Source organism: Pogona vitticeps, chromosome 1 (assembly GCF_051106095.1).
Source record: "Pogona vitticeps strain Pit_001003342236 chromosome 1, PviZW2.1, whole genome shotgun sequence".
Classification (NCBI taxonomy): Eukaryota; Metazoa; Chordata; class Lepidosauria; order Squamata; family Agamidae; genus Pogona; species Pogona vitticeps.
The window spans coordinates 118,807,148-118,821,944 of record NC_135783.1 but is presented as its reverse complement, the minus strand read 5'-3'; the positions used below and the strand labels follow the sequence as shown (position 1 = coordinate 118,821,944).

General features: G+C 41.9%; 1 long non-coding RNA gene across 1 annotated transcript in view; it reads left to right on the top strand.

Moving 5' to 3' along the window:
- The window catches only part of LOC144586958 (uncharacterized), a 103,313-nt gene extending 89,654 nt beyond the window's left edge, over positions 1-13,659 (top strand). Inside the window, exon 3 of the long non-coding RNA XR_013542060.1 lies at positions 13,624-13,659. This is a non-coding gene — a long non-coding RNA (uncharacterized LOC144586958). The remainder of the gene's footprint in view (positions 1-13,623) is intronic.
- The last annotated feature ends 1,138 nt before the right edge of the window (positions 13,660-14,797 follow it).

The following is a 14,797-nucleotide window of genomic DNA, read 5'->3' as shown; positions in this document are numbered from 1 at the left end:
TTTTACATCCGCCTTGGCCAGCTCAGCTCCCACACCACAAGCTCTAACCATTCTTACTGCCTCGTCAAACGAGGTATAACGCACTGAACACAGCTCCTCTGGTATAGCGTCATTTACTGACTCCCCTTCCGGAAATGACAAATGATGGATCAGTCTAAATTCGCCCGAGGCTTTTTTCGGGACAATCCCTAAAGGGGACACCCTCAAATCTCCCATGGGTGCCTCCTTAAAGGGCCCCAAGACTCTACCTTCTCTGACCTCCTTGTTGATTTTTCCCAAAACCACGTCCTCCAAACCTTGTATTGATTTGAGGTTTTTTGCCACAAACGCTCTCCTAACACCCAAAGCTGGAATTCTAAACCCGAACTTAAAACCTAAATACAAAAATTCAGCATCATCCCTTTTTGGGTATAATGCTAAACCTTTTTGTAATACATCAATTTTAATTGGTGTGGGCCCCCTTTCCAGTAGGCCCCCCATCTGCCCTCTTATTCGTTCCACCCGTCCTGTTTTGCCGCTGTCCTCCTGACCTAAAGCAGTTGCTTTTAGGATGCTTTCCCCCACAAGAGATAAACTCGTGTCTAAATCTGCACTGGGCCTTATTACAGGACCCTTTATTATTAAATTCAAAACAGGGCAGCCGGGGTTGAACCACCTGCCCCGCCCCTTGGCGGGCCCCAGTGTTAATGGAATATTTTATATTTAGATGTCCACAATCAAATCTATCGCCAAGATTTGTCTTGGCGGGTGACATATGCTGTAGCCATAGCCCCGGGTGTGTTTCGTCCCAGCGCAATTCTGGCCGAATCGCACTCCGCATTCTGAATGCCTCATCGTACCTCAACCACGCCTGTCCTTCAAATTCTGCCTTTGCTCTACACATGATATCAAAATATCGAAACAAGGCTGAGGCCTTCCAAGGCTGCATTTTCACCAACACCCCAGCATATATTGTGAATCCTGTAACCCAATTGGTCCAATTCCTATCTGGTCTCTTGCGCCTATGTTTTTCCTTCAGTTTCTCGTCATCCTTGTCAATCTCCTTGACCTCAAATTCCCGGTTAAGCAATTCATAAAAATCAATGAAATCTCCGCGCCAAATCTTCTCCTTAACGGCCGGCCTCAGATGGTCTCCCAGTGGCGTACTATAGTCAGTGTACGGCATAGCTGTTATAGGTACTGTGTTATAACCCGTATTGGGTACTGATGGATACAGATGTGTGCCCATGCTCTTACCATCATCAGCCAACGCTGTCTTGGTCGGGGTGGAGAATGGCATTCCCCACCCGAACCATTGCGGTCCCCCCGGGGGCCAGAAACCGCCCGGCCATGCTATCCCCGGTGTTGCATTTGTACTAGGGACTGTGACAGACTGCTGTGTACCTCCGACCCAAGGCCACTGTGGCGCAGAACTACCTGTGTTGTGCGGACCCTCATACTCACCATACACTGTCCTTACTGGTCCTGAAGCTGCCACGGCCCCCTGACCACTCGTGGAAGGCTCGTCATAAGGATCATACCCACATGACGTTCCCTCTCCCAGCTCCTGACCGACTGCTGGATCCAGCCTCATGCGCTTACGCCCGCAAGCCTCTAATGGTGTTGTCTCTGATTCTTCATCCATATTTTGTTCCTCGATATCTTGTACCTGCTCAGATTCAATGGCATTAAGACGCTTTGTTAATTCCAAATTCATAGCTCTCATATCTGTCCTACGTTGTCCTTTATTTTCTCTAATCGAGCGACGTGGGGTAACCTCACCGCCACCCACGGCCTGTCTCCCAGACCGATTGCCCTCAAGGCTCCTTACTTTGGCTTGTAATTCCTTAATCACAGCCCAGGCCTCCTCATTAAACGCCGACTGAGGCGGAGACACCTGGGGGACAGCTTGCTTCTTGGCAGGGCTTTTGCCCTTCTTTCTTCCACCTCCTTTTTTCGGTGGCATTATGTCTGTCAAACCCACAAGTCCTACAGGGTGCTATAATATTTAATCCTGCACGTGAAAACTATAAGCCGCCAATTTAAATTGTCTCTCTCTATGTCTTAGTGTATATACTTTAATTATTATTCCTATTAGTAGTAGTAGTAGTAGTAGCGACAGTAGTATTTGTTACTATTATGTATTCCTTTATTTATCACCAGTATTGATTTATTTATTTTATTTTGCTTTTGTTCCCTCAACGTATTTATGGACAAAACCATACACCCCCTTTCACAATAGACCGGCGCAATATGCCAGTGATGGCAGTTGCCACCCCTGGCCAACACTACTCTATTTTTATTTTTATTTTTTTATTTTTTTTAAATTTAATTTAATTTTTTTTTAAATATTATTTATTTATTTATTTATTTTTCTATTTTTTTTATTTTTATGTTAGCTTTTATATCCCCCAACTAACTCCCCCCCCAGTCTAATTTTTTCCTTTTATTAAATTTTTTTTTTAAATTGAAACCAAAAAACCTAAGATGGCTGCTGAGAATAGACCATGTGGCCCCAACACCAAGAGCATAAAATGGCTGCCAGATCCCAGCCCCACCAACGCCTCACCACCTCCTTAATATTACCGGTTGTGCGAGGGGAAGTGCCACAATAGAGCCCGGAGAGGTCCTACACCGGACCCAGTCCCATCACCCTTCCTCAGAAATTTGACTATATTTATTATTATTCTTATTTTTACTTTTTTTTATGAATTAGCAATCCACAGTGTTGGATAAAATATATTCCATGCGGCTGGGCCCAGTACATAAGATGGCGCCCACTCAAATCAACCTCTGTCCCTTCCAAAAATCTTCCACACACTCCTTTACTCCCTTGCTACTGAAAGTTTGGCGTGGGGGGGCAATCCCTCAGTCCCCTCGGGCCGGTCTGCCCTCCTAAAAGGAGGGGGGGTAAATTCCCTCTAGCCCCTCAAAAGAAACAGCGCCGCAAATGACCCACCGCCGCGCCAACCAACCCAACTCCCCTCGCTGTCTCCAACAATCCAACAAAGAGGGGGAGGGGGCGCCAGCGGAACCGCCAAGAATCCCCAGCCGCCTAGAAGCAGCTAACACGCTGACTGAACAGCGTAGCGCGGGAGGGAAGCGCCAGACAGCTGATGGTCGGGCCGTGGGCGCGGCCCACCTGCCGCGCTAACACACGATCAGGCAGGCCAATCCCCAGTCGATCGCTCTCCTGACCCAGTGCTCGCCACCCCCCAAAAAACCCCCAGTCACCCCGCATACACACACACACACTCAGCACCAGTCACCCCAATACACACTCTCCTACTCCCCCCCGAACCGCTAACCACTCCCCCAAACCGGACTATTCCTCAGCCTCTGCACCGATCCTCTTCCTTCTCCTGCCAAAATCGAAAGAGAAAATGCGTCCCAGGCCGGTGCTCTTTTATAGCATCACGGCCTGGGCTTAGCCTCACGTGGCCACTGCTGTTGTCTGCGTCCTTCCGGGCAGGGAGAGCAAAAGGGGCGCACGGAGCTCAACGGCGCTACCAGGCGCCGTTCGCGCGCGCAAGTACTAACCCAAAGACTCTGTCCAAACCAGTTTGCCCTAGACCAGTGGTTCTTAACGTGGGCAATAATGCCCCCCAGGGGGCGATTTTATTTTTCAGGGGGGCGGTAGAACGAAAAGGGGCAGTGTGGGGGCGAAAGAACAGAAGGGGGCGGTAGGGGGGCGCTGGAGTGAGCCAAACCTGTGAAGGCGACTGTAGCCGCAGTGCTGGCAGTAGATCCAGTGCTGCTGCTGCTGCCGCCAGATGATCCAGCTCTTTCTACCTGCCACGTCTCGCCTTTTTCCTTCAGGGCAGCACTGAGTGTGGATCAGGTGGAAGGAAAGGGTCTCTTGGGTCCTCATCCTCGCTCCGTGAAGTGCTGGCTCGCACCCGGGTGGGGAGGGAGACTAGGTAGGTAGGTAGGTAGGTAGGTAGGTAGGTAGGTAGGTAGGTAGGTAGGTAGGTAGGTAGGTAGGTAGGTAGGTAGGTAGGTAGGTAATATATCATCACCTCAGGGAGGGGGGCGATGATAACTTCCTCAATGGCTCAAGGGGGCGTTTCTTTCAAAAAGGTTAAGAACCACTGCCCTAGACGACCCAGAAGTTCAAAGGATAGCTATAAAAATGTTGTATTTGATTCTCCCCATATTTTACAATCAGTACACAATTAATAATCTATTGTACACTTTTTAATTGCATTTTGTATATTTTAACCATATAATATGTTTTCTGAACTGGCTGCACACTTTTAAAATTGCATTTTATATATTTTAGCCACCTAATATGTTTTATGAATTCGTTGTTTATTTTTAAACTGCAGTTTGTATATTTTAGATACCTAATATGTTTTATGAGCTGGTGAACTGACTGTAATAAATAAATATTAATAAATAAATTCAAAACCCCTTTTCCCAAAGTTTGCAATATATCCAAACGTAGAAAATACAAAGTCCTTCTCCTTCTGAGGATTAAAGCATAGCAATATTTTCTTTTGATAAAATACAAACTGAGGAAAGTGGTTTCTGATTCTTTATGGTGTCTCAGGCAGACTATAAACAGCAATCTATTGGGATGTATTTACTCATTATATTGACTTGTTTCATTGGACTATTAAACTCCAGTGAAGGATTTTGTTTTCTTCTTAACGGATTTGGTGTGAAAGAAAGGACAGATGACTTACTTTTAATTGTTAGATATTGTCATGCTGAATGTAAGCAAAGGTAGTAGAATAAAGACCAAACAAGTTAAATCAGAATTAAACTATGACTAATCTGACAAGTCATCACTTCAGAGTGACCAATTTCCAAAGAGGCATACAGTCTGTTTCAGATGATTGTGAGTCCTCCACAAAGGCCCTGATATGTTTCCCTGTGCATGTGCTAAAAATGTGCATTAAACATGAGCCTTTTGGGGAAAGGTGCACATAAACACACACAACGTAATGTGAAGGGTTAAAAATAAAACCTTTCAACCAAGAAAAGAAACAGAAATGAAATGAGGATGGTGATGGTAAACTGAAAAACTGAGTAGAATGGGAGTAACAGATTTTCACACCATTATAATATGCTGTGTTTATATGTAGCTTTGAGATTCTTCCTGCTGTTTCCATAGTGGTTTTTGGTATTACAGGAACAGATTGCTATCCCATCACCTAAACCTCCTCCTTTCTCATCTGGGCTTAGGACCTGCAATGGTTGAAGTGGAGGTCGTCATTGCATGATGCAAGGGTCTGTAGAATTGTGGACACTGGATCGGACCGTTATTGAGCTAGGACTTAAATTAAGTTAAAGATCTGAATTCCAAGGAAGTACATATCAAAAAGACCATTCACAGTGGAGAAACTTAAAAATCCTATGATTCTTGATGCCCTTGCCCAAGAAATACACAATTGCTTCGGCCTTCTTGAGGACACAACAGAAGTGGAAGCCCTCTGGAACAATATTAGAGTTACCATCACAGAATTCATCCAAAATGTAATTGGGGGACATTGTGGTCAATGAAAAGAACAGTGGATCCAAGATAGATTGACAAAAGCTGAAGCTGATCGACAAAACGAAAGCTATTAAATTAAAACGGGATCAAGCCAAAGTTGTAGAAGAAGCAGAAGAAATGAGCAGAAAATAAATAGAACTTGACAGGTTGGTGAAGAAAAGCTGCGGGAAGGACAGGAATGGATGGTTGGAGTGGGAAAGCGCTGAAGCACAAGAAGCAGCAACTCAGAATGATTCCCAAACTGTTTACTGTATTGTTAGAGAGCTGATGGAAATGAGGAAGAGCTTTAATGTCCTGATTGAAGACAAGAGCAGGAAGCTTCTGGTCACCCAAGAAGAACAAAATAGAAGATGGGGCAAATATTTTCAGGTAACCCTCAATCAATCAGACCTGACCAACACATACAACCTCAGTGAAGAGAACACTCAGCAGGAGTTCCAGGTGAACACTGGTGAGATCACTATTGAAGAAGTAAAGACTGTGACTGGAAGCCTAAAAAAAAAAAAGGCAGCAGACTTGGACAAGATTCCTGTGGAGATCTTAAAGTATGGTGGCTGGGCCAAGGAAAACATTTTGGGTAGTCCTCCTTAGCTGTGAAGTGCCTTTGACCAATGTCTCAGAGAGGAACAAGCCAGATTCCTCTATGAAATATTCTGCAGCAAGCAAATATTTACCTAAGAAACATTGTAGAACAATGCATCGAGTATTGGCACCTGTTCACCATCTACTTTGTCAATTAAAAAAAAGCTTTTGACAGTGTCGGCCAAGAGTGCATTTGGCAGAGCTTGCATCTGTACAGCATACTGGGAGTCTTTGTTACCATCTTTAAGAACTTGTATCAACAATAAAACTGCTGCTGAGTTAAGATTGAGAATGGCCATATGGATTCCTTCAAGATTACCACCGGGTCAGACAAGGCTGTATCTTGTCCCCACTCCTTTTCCTTGTGGCCCTTGACTACATCATGTGGCAAACCGTACTATGCACTGGGACAGGCATTCACTGGACTGGCCAAAGTTATCTTGGCGATCTGGATTTCGCTGACAATATTGCCTTGCTTGAGGAAGACGAACTGAACCTGCAGCATGCCACGACTGTCCTTGATGAAGAGGCAAATAAAGTTGGGATAAGTGCTGAAAGGAAAGAAATAAACTAGCAACCATTTCTTGAAATCATGAAGAATGGGTGACATGCTGGATGACTGGAGGAGGGCTACCAATGTCCCAATCTTCAAAATAGGGCAGAAAGCAGGCACTAGTTACTTCCCATCTGGATTACTGTAATGGGCTCTATGTGGGGCTGCTGATGGAAAATGTCAGGAAACTTCAACGGGTCCAAAATGCAGCATCCAGATTGCTGACTGGGGCTAGTTATAGGGATCACATAACCGCCTCTTACAGCAGCTCCACTGGCTGTCGATCAGTTACTGGGCACAATTTAAAGGCTTTAACCTATAAATCCCTAAATGATCCAAGCTATCTCAAAGACCATATCTCCCATTATGAACCAGCTCAGGTGTTAAGATAAGCAGGGGAAGCCTTTTTCTCAGTACTGTCACCTTTACAGGTGCATCTGATGTGGACACAGGAGACAGTCTTCTATGTCACTGCTCCCAGACCTTGGAACTATCTTCCACAGGAGGCCAGACTGGCCCCATTTTTGCTGTCCTTCTGAAAGCAGGCAAAGACCTTTCTCTTCAAGCACGTTTGCCTTCAGTAACAGCTGTGTGAGATTTTTAGATAAATTTTATGCATTACTTATTTGACTGGATTTTTAGTACTACTTGTGTTTTCCATTTTTTTTATTTTCCATTTCTCAGAGTGACATTTTTGTATAATTATTTATCTTTGCCTTAATATAATCTACAGTATTAATGATGTAAGAAGCCTCCTTATTCATTGTTCGTAGTTTTAAATATTGTCTTTTGATTATGTTAACCACCGTTGTATACTCATTATTTTCAACTTTAAATATTGTCTTTCATTGTCTCAAGCTGCCTTGGATCCTTTTCAAGGAGAAAGTTGAGATAAAAATATTTTAAACAAAGACATAAGAAATAAATTTTATAAATGACTTGAATGAGGGGATTCAGAGGATGTTTATCAGATTTGCAGGTAACACAAAATTGGTGGAATAGCTTAAGACAGGAATAAAATTCAAAAGAAAGCTTGAGAGGCTTGAGGACTGAGTTGAAAACAACAGAATGAAATTTTACAGGGATAAGTGCAAAGTTCTACACCAAGGAAAAAGAAACCAAATGCACAATTACAAGATGTAATACTACAAGTGAGAAGGATCTTGGGATTATTGTAGACCACAAGGTGAAGATGAGCCAACAGTGTGATGTGGCTGCAAAAAAAAAAGAAAGAAAGAAAAGAAAAAGAAAAAGAAAGGAAAGAAAGGAAAGAAAGAAAGAAAGAAAGAAAGAAAGAAAGAAAGAAAGAAAGAAAGAAAGAAAGAAAGAAAGAAAGAAAGAAAGAAAGAAAGAAAGAAAGAAAGAAAGAAAGAAAGAAATGCTATTTTAGGTTGCATTAACAAAATCTGTGAAGGACTAATTCCCCTCCAAATCCTATGAAGCACTAATTTCCCTCTCTTCAGCACTAATTAGGCCTCATCTTGAGTAGTGTGTCAAGTTCTGGACACCACACTTTAAAAAGGATGCAAACAAACTAGAACAAAGAGGGCCACAAAGATGTTTAGGGGACTGGAAACTAAGCCTTATGAGGAATGATTGAAAGAACTGGGCATGTGTAGCTTGAGAAAAGAAGACTGGGGGGAGATATGATAGTACTCTTCAAATACTTGAAAGGTAGTCATGCAGAGGAAGGGCAGCGTCTGTTCTCAGTCATCTCAAAGTGTAGCACATGTAAGAATGGGTTCATGTTACAGGAAGCCAGATTTTAGCTGAATGTCAAGAAAAATGTCTTAACTACTATGGCAGTACAACAATGGAACCAATTACCTTGGGAGATGGCAAGAGTTTCAACTCTAGAGGCGTTCAAGAGAAAATTAGACAACCATCTGTCAAGCTAAGTAGCTGTCGGCTGGTTACTTTAATTTAGATTCCTGCAACCAGAGGGTTGCACTTGGTGGTCTTATAGGCCCCTTCCAGCTCAATTATTCTATGATTCTAAGAAATATTCAGAAGGAGAGAAGAAGTGCATAAGTTCTGATAAAATGTATAGCTGCAGGAGGATATTAGCTTTGTGGAATAAGAGGTGGGAAAATATATGTGTCATTGAAAACCTCTGTGGCATGGAATCCACTGAGCATTCAAATACTTAGTAAAGTGTCAGACACCTGACACTTACTAAGGCGTCAGACACATACTGACAACCTTTTATGCAAGTACGTAGGATGACCTTGAAAAAGTAGAGTTAGTATTTGCCTTTTACCAGTAAGACAGAGCAAGATACATTTATCATTCTATTAGAGTCCTTGTTGGTTGTTGTTTTTCTCATAACTTGTACTTTATAGTAACACAGAAAACTATATTGGGGTGCAGACGTCTACCACTAGCACTCAAACCTTGAAGATTTGCTTTTTAATAGTAATGTGTTTCTGTTACTCATTGTTTTTGTTATGTGTTGTCATGTTGCCTGCAACTTATGGTGACCCTATGAATCAATGACCTCTAAAATGTCCTTAACAGCCCTGCTCAGCTATTATAAACTCAAGGCTATGGCCTCCTTTAGGGAGTCAGCCGATCTTATATTTGGTCTTCCTATTTTCCTGATGCCTTCAACTTTCCCCATCATTATTGCCTTTTCCAGAGAATCCTGTCTTCTCATGATGTGCCCAAAGTAGGACAGTCCAGTTTCAACAATTTTTTTTTTTGTCTTCAAAGATTGTTCAGGGTTGATTTGATCTGGGACCCGTTTATTCATCTTTCTGGAAGTCTGGGGCATCCACAAAACTTTCCTCCAGCATCATATTTCAAACAAATCTATGCTTTCCCCTGTCGGCTTTCTTCACTGTCCACTTTTCTCCTAGTAATCAGGAATAGAATAGTGTGTATGATCTTGTCCTTGATCTCATTGCTAGAGCTGTAACAATGATTGTTTTGATCTCCAGATCTCACCTACATTTTCCTCCTAGCCTTGTTTTGTTCTGGGTTGCAATAGTTTGCCCTCTTACACACACACACACACACACACGCACACGCACACACACACACACACACACACACACTTAAATGTTCATACATTTTCAATGTGTTTCCCCTAATGCACACATGTATTTATGCATTTCCCTAATATACACATTTCCCCCAGCAACTAAATAATGTTTTTGTGTATTTTTTTTTCAAATGCACATGTTTATCCATTTCTGATTTAAAATGTATGAATTTTTGTGTCCTTCGCTTCTCTAAAATATTCCTTAAGATTCTCATGGTTCTGTATGCAAGGTAAACTTCTCACAGTCAGTCCTGGGGTGTGTGAAAAATCAGCATCCATTGCCTTTGCTGAATCCCACATTTTTTCCCACCTGTCTTTGTTGTAATATCAAAATGGCTTGTTTTTGTTGTTAGTCATGTGATTGAAAAAGCGATATTTAGAGTTGTTTGTTGCATTGCTTGTTACTTCTTAGGTTTTTTTTCTTAAACACATGCATGTTAGACTACTAAGAAAATGGCGTACAACTTGATACATTTCTCTAAAAATACATTTATTTATTTATTTGTTTGTTTGTTTGTTCGTTCATTCATTCATTTTTACCCGACTTTTCTCCTTAAAATGACCCAAGGGGGTTACCCATTACAAGTAGTAGTTCAATTGCAACAGAATGAGAAGAGATGTAAGGAATTCTATAAAGTTACTCATTTTTATCAGGTAAAAGTGTCCCAACCTTTTTCTCATGGTGGGAAAAAATGCAGTTCCCCGCCTTGCCTGTGAGGGCAATTGATACTGGGAAATGTAGGTGATCTTGAAAATGATCAGAAGCCACACCATTTCATTTTGGCTAGATGGAACACTTGGCAATAGTATAAATTTATCATTCTATTATAGTCCTTCAATGTGGACAAATGTCAATGCATCAATTGGTGTATTGAAATTGTCCACAATACCCTCTGGGATCCTCTGAAGTTAGCCATATCTGCTGTACACCATAAAAGTGCACCAAACCAATGGAACTGCTGCCTGACATATACATACTTAGATTCCATTTGTAAATGTAGATGCAGATAACATGTTGTCACTGATGCAAAATTTGGTCTTGACATGTTGCATTTCTATGAATCTCACCTTTATTTTTCCCCTATACCTGTTTCATATTGGTCTGTAAGGCTGTGCTCCCAGTTTCCACAGATTGACATTGTAATGTACATTTCTTCTAACATTAGTTAGTATCTATACATTTCACCTAACTTACTGTATATATCCTCCCGGTCTTTCAATGTGTGGGTTTTGATTGGTCTTACATTTTTAATTGCTTTGTGGGCTGTTGTAGCCAACAGGTGGGTTGTTAACTGAAGGAATTAAAAATAAATATTTCCTCTGTGGCCAGCTGATTATCAATGTTTAATTTATATCTAGGCTGAAGCTTCATCACTCACCTGGAATTCATCTTTTAACTATGGGCAGAAATGGAGAGCTACTTCACATTTTTCAGTGCAAAGCTGTCTGTCAGAAAGTGGAGAGCAGTGTATTAAGGGGTACTGTTTCAGTTGAGTACTAGCAGTCTCTTGCTTCCTTAAGAATCAGGAAGCCAAAATGATCAATCCCTGCCTACACTTGACAGGATGTACAAGAAGAACACAAGGACAAATTACCACATATCCAGGCGAGATAAAGTAGAATCAACATTTAATTAAAAAGAGAACCCTGCTGTAGGTATTGCTAGAAAAAGTGAACATACACATGTGCATGCACACACATGCACACACACACACATGCACACACACACACGCACGCACGCGCGCACGCACGCACACACACACACACACACACACACACACACACTTCAGAGAAATATATTCCAATAAGCCAGAGTGTTTTCAAATCAGCTTCAGAGCAGCTCAAGAAACCCCCAGTAGTGCTTGGATCGGTTCATGTGCCCCTACAAATCACAGAAGTTTGCTCTGGTATTTTCAGGATTATAAAATGCTGACACTGAACAAAATATGTTGTACTAAATGCTGGAGGAAAACAAGGATGGCCTTATGTGCTCCTTTCCACTCAGTTATATGATTCTAAGGAAATGCCAAACCAGAAAGGGTTTGACAATTGAAGCTCCAGTGAAAGCTAAAATTTGTCCTGGAAGCTCGAATTACTGTGCTCTGGAAAGGGTGCAAATTTATCTCACCAGACTATATATTCCACATCTCCCTGAATGAGAAGTCATTTTTCATCCAGGTATGTAAAGGGAATGGTGATGTATTACTTATTATATTGTCCACATTGCAGAATGTTCTTGTTTTTTCTTCTGTAGCTACACTGAATCTTCAATACACTTAGGAATGTGTGAGTGTGCAATGGGTGACTAATTATCCTGTGTAGGCTTTGATTGGAAAGGTTAGAGTAGCAGTAAGAAGTATTCTCTGCACATTGCAGAAAAGCGAGAGACAGAGAGTGATGGATCCAGGTTTGTTTATATTTAAGGTAGACTAAGGCCCCAGTCCCAACATGAATTTGACACAACTCCGGGAGGCAGTGGAAGATAGGAGGGTCTGGTGTGCTCTGGTCCATGGGGTCACGAAGAGTCGGACACGACTAAACGACTAAACGAAAAACGAAAAGGCCCCAGTCACATAGGGGAAAAGTTTTCTAGTTCTTCTGATACTTTCCATACCTCTGTTGTACTGAATCATGGTCACATGGTTTATGTACCAGGACAAACGTCCCAAGAACTTTTCGCAGTACCGATTTATTTACCTCTATATGGATCATTATGGCTGGCTACACTATGGTACTGGTTTATTTTCATTCTTACTTCAAGGGACAATTTAGGGGCAATCCATCGATATGTCAGAAACAAGGCTCCCTATAAGGTGTGTGACTGTATGGAAGTGCTCGACTCCACCCACCTCCGGAAAGCTTTCCTCCTTCCCTGGAGGAAGGAGGGGCTGGAATCCCACAGGGATTGTTTCCAGCCCCTTTTGTTCCAGTCGCAACAGAAACCCACGCGGGGGGTGGGCTCGCACACAGTAGCGTGGAAATTTAAGGCAATGTTGATTGGGAAGGGGGTTCTGTTTAGGAAAGTGTCCTCTGCTGCACTGGCTGCTCTTGCAAAAATGCATTGCACACAATAGATTTGGGATGTCACTGCTGCAGTACTGGCGATCATTCCCCCTCCTGGGTGACATTGGCAATGTTTCAATGTATCTTCCCATAGAATTAAAAAAATATGACGTGCTAGTAATGTAATGGTGGTGGCCTCTCAGTGACATACTTTTACCAACATATTGTTGTATTAGGGACATTTTAAAAAAAATAATAATAATATGTGTGCCATAGTAACGGGCTTCGATTCTGAAATGAAGCAGGGCAAGTTGCGCACACAGGAAATCCTGGTAAGAAATGCACCAGTACAACAAAGGTACAAAAGAACATAAACCTCCTGGTGATGGGGAAATGTTCCACAGTTAAATAACTGGCCGGGGAAATGTATCGGTCTTGACTATGCATTGTGTGACTGGGAAAAAAAAGTAACAAACTAACTGGGGGATAACTAAACAACATTCCCTTCATGTGAACAGGGCCTAATTGTAATCAATGAAACTTAAGTCAGCCATGATTTCAAAATATGCAAAGCCTTTTTTAAAAGGGTGGAACAAACAGAACAATAAGAATAAGAGTATCTTTAAAATCGATAACATGTGAGTGGAGGAGGATCCAAACAATGAATATCAAGTTCTGCTGGTTTCCAATTTACTATAAATATGACTACTGTAGGTCTGGATCCATACTAATATTTCTCACCACATCAGAAGATACAAATGTCACAGAATATGCCATATAGGCATGAGACCTCTTTCTGTATCATAGAACATATTTCTTTGTCATTGGTGGCTTCCATTTAGTCAAGGGAAGGACAAAACACTGGCTTTATAAACAGATGTGGCAAATTGAGAATAAATTGAGAACTGTTGGGTGAAAACTTGAAAGAAAAAGTTATTGCAATTTGTCCTTGTTTTTCTGCAGTACGCTGAGCGAAAGTCACCTTTTGAAAGGAGGGGGTAACAGTCCTATGGCTTCAAGAAAAGGACTCCAAAAGGACTCATTAACTTTTGCACTTCCAGTGCAAGCCCTTCTAACAAGGTAGGAAATTAGTGAATTACAACCTAATGTACTTGGGCATAATTTGCTTTCAGAACACAAAGAAGTCTCTCTGAATGACATTTTAAAGGGTAAGGTATGCATTGTAAGAGGTGCTTCTGTGTTTTTCTACATAGGCAATGACTCCCCGTTTGGCAGCCAACATGCCCGGTGGCCAATGGATGATATTCACCATTATTTTTACAAGCCTTAAAGATACCTTGTGTATGCATGCTTTATTACCCTTAGACCCCACTCAACTCTTCCTCTCTGTTAGCTAACATCCCTGGGAAGAGCTGCTCCATTTGTGTCAGACTGCATGTTCCAAGACTGCATTTCCAGTGCTGGGAGTTGTTTATTTTGAATTCTCCAGCTAAAGAGCACGAGCAGGGTAATGCACGGAGATGTTAAATCCATACATTTTTAATGCCAGTAGGAGCAAGATTTGCAGTGAATGCTGAATCGTGTTTGTTACCTATCCACTTTTAAAACATAAACTCTTGCCCTGTTTTTTCAGAAGCTCACACCGCAAAGACAGGCTCTGTGGAGGCACACTTTATCTTTAACAGTGTAGTGTGTAGCAAGGAGTTGCAGGGTCAAAGCCTAGGAGCAGGGAAGACATCAGCTACCACCACCACTCCCCAGGTTTCCTGCTCCCTCTGAACTTCACTTCATAATCAACACAGCCAGAGGAAAGTAATGTTTACAGTAACAATACCTAGTTATGATCTTAACATGTTGGAAGCCAAATTATTTTTTACTGGTAGCCCATTGTCATGAATGGACAATGAAAGGCCATGAGCTTTACAACAGACCTGATTCAGATGGAGACAAATATTGCCAGAAATTGTTGGTTAATATCTATCACCACAGCCATATGCATTTCTAGACTCTCCTGGGGGCTTGTGCTTTGAAAGTTGTCAAGATGAGTGCCTTACTTCAGAATTTCCCACTACATAATTACTTATCTCAAAAGCTTCTGAAAAACATTCACTACTTTATGTCAACAGCACCCTACCAAATCTTTCATGCCATATCATCCTGCTGTTGTAAAGCCACA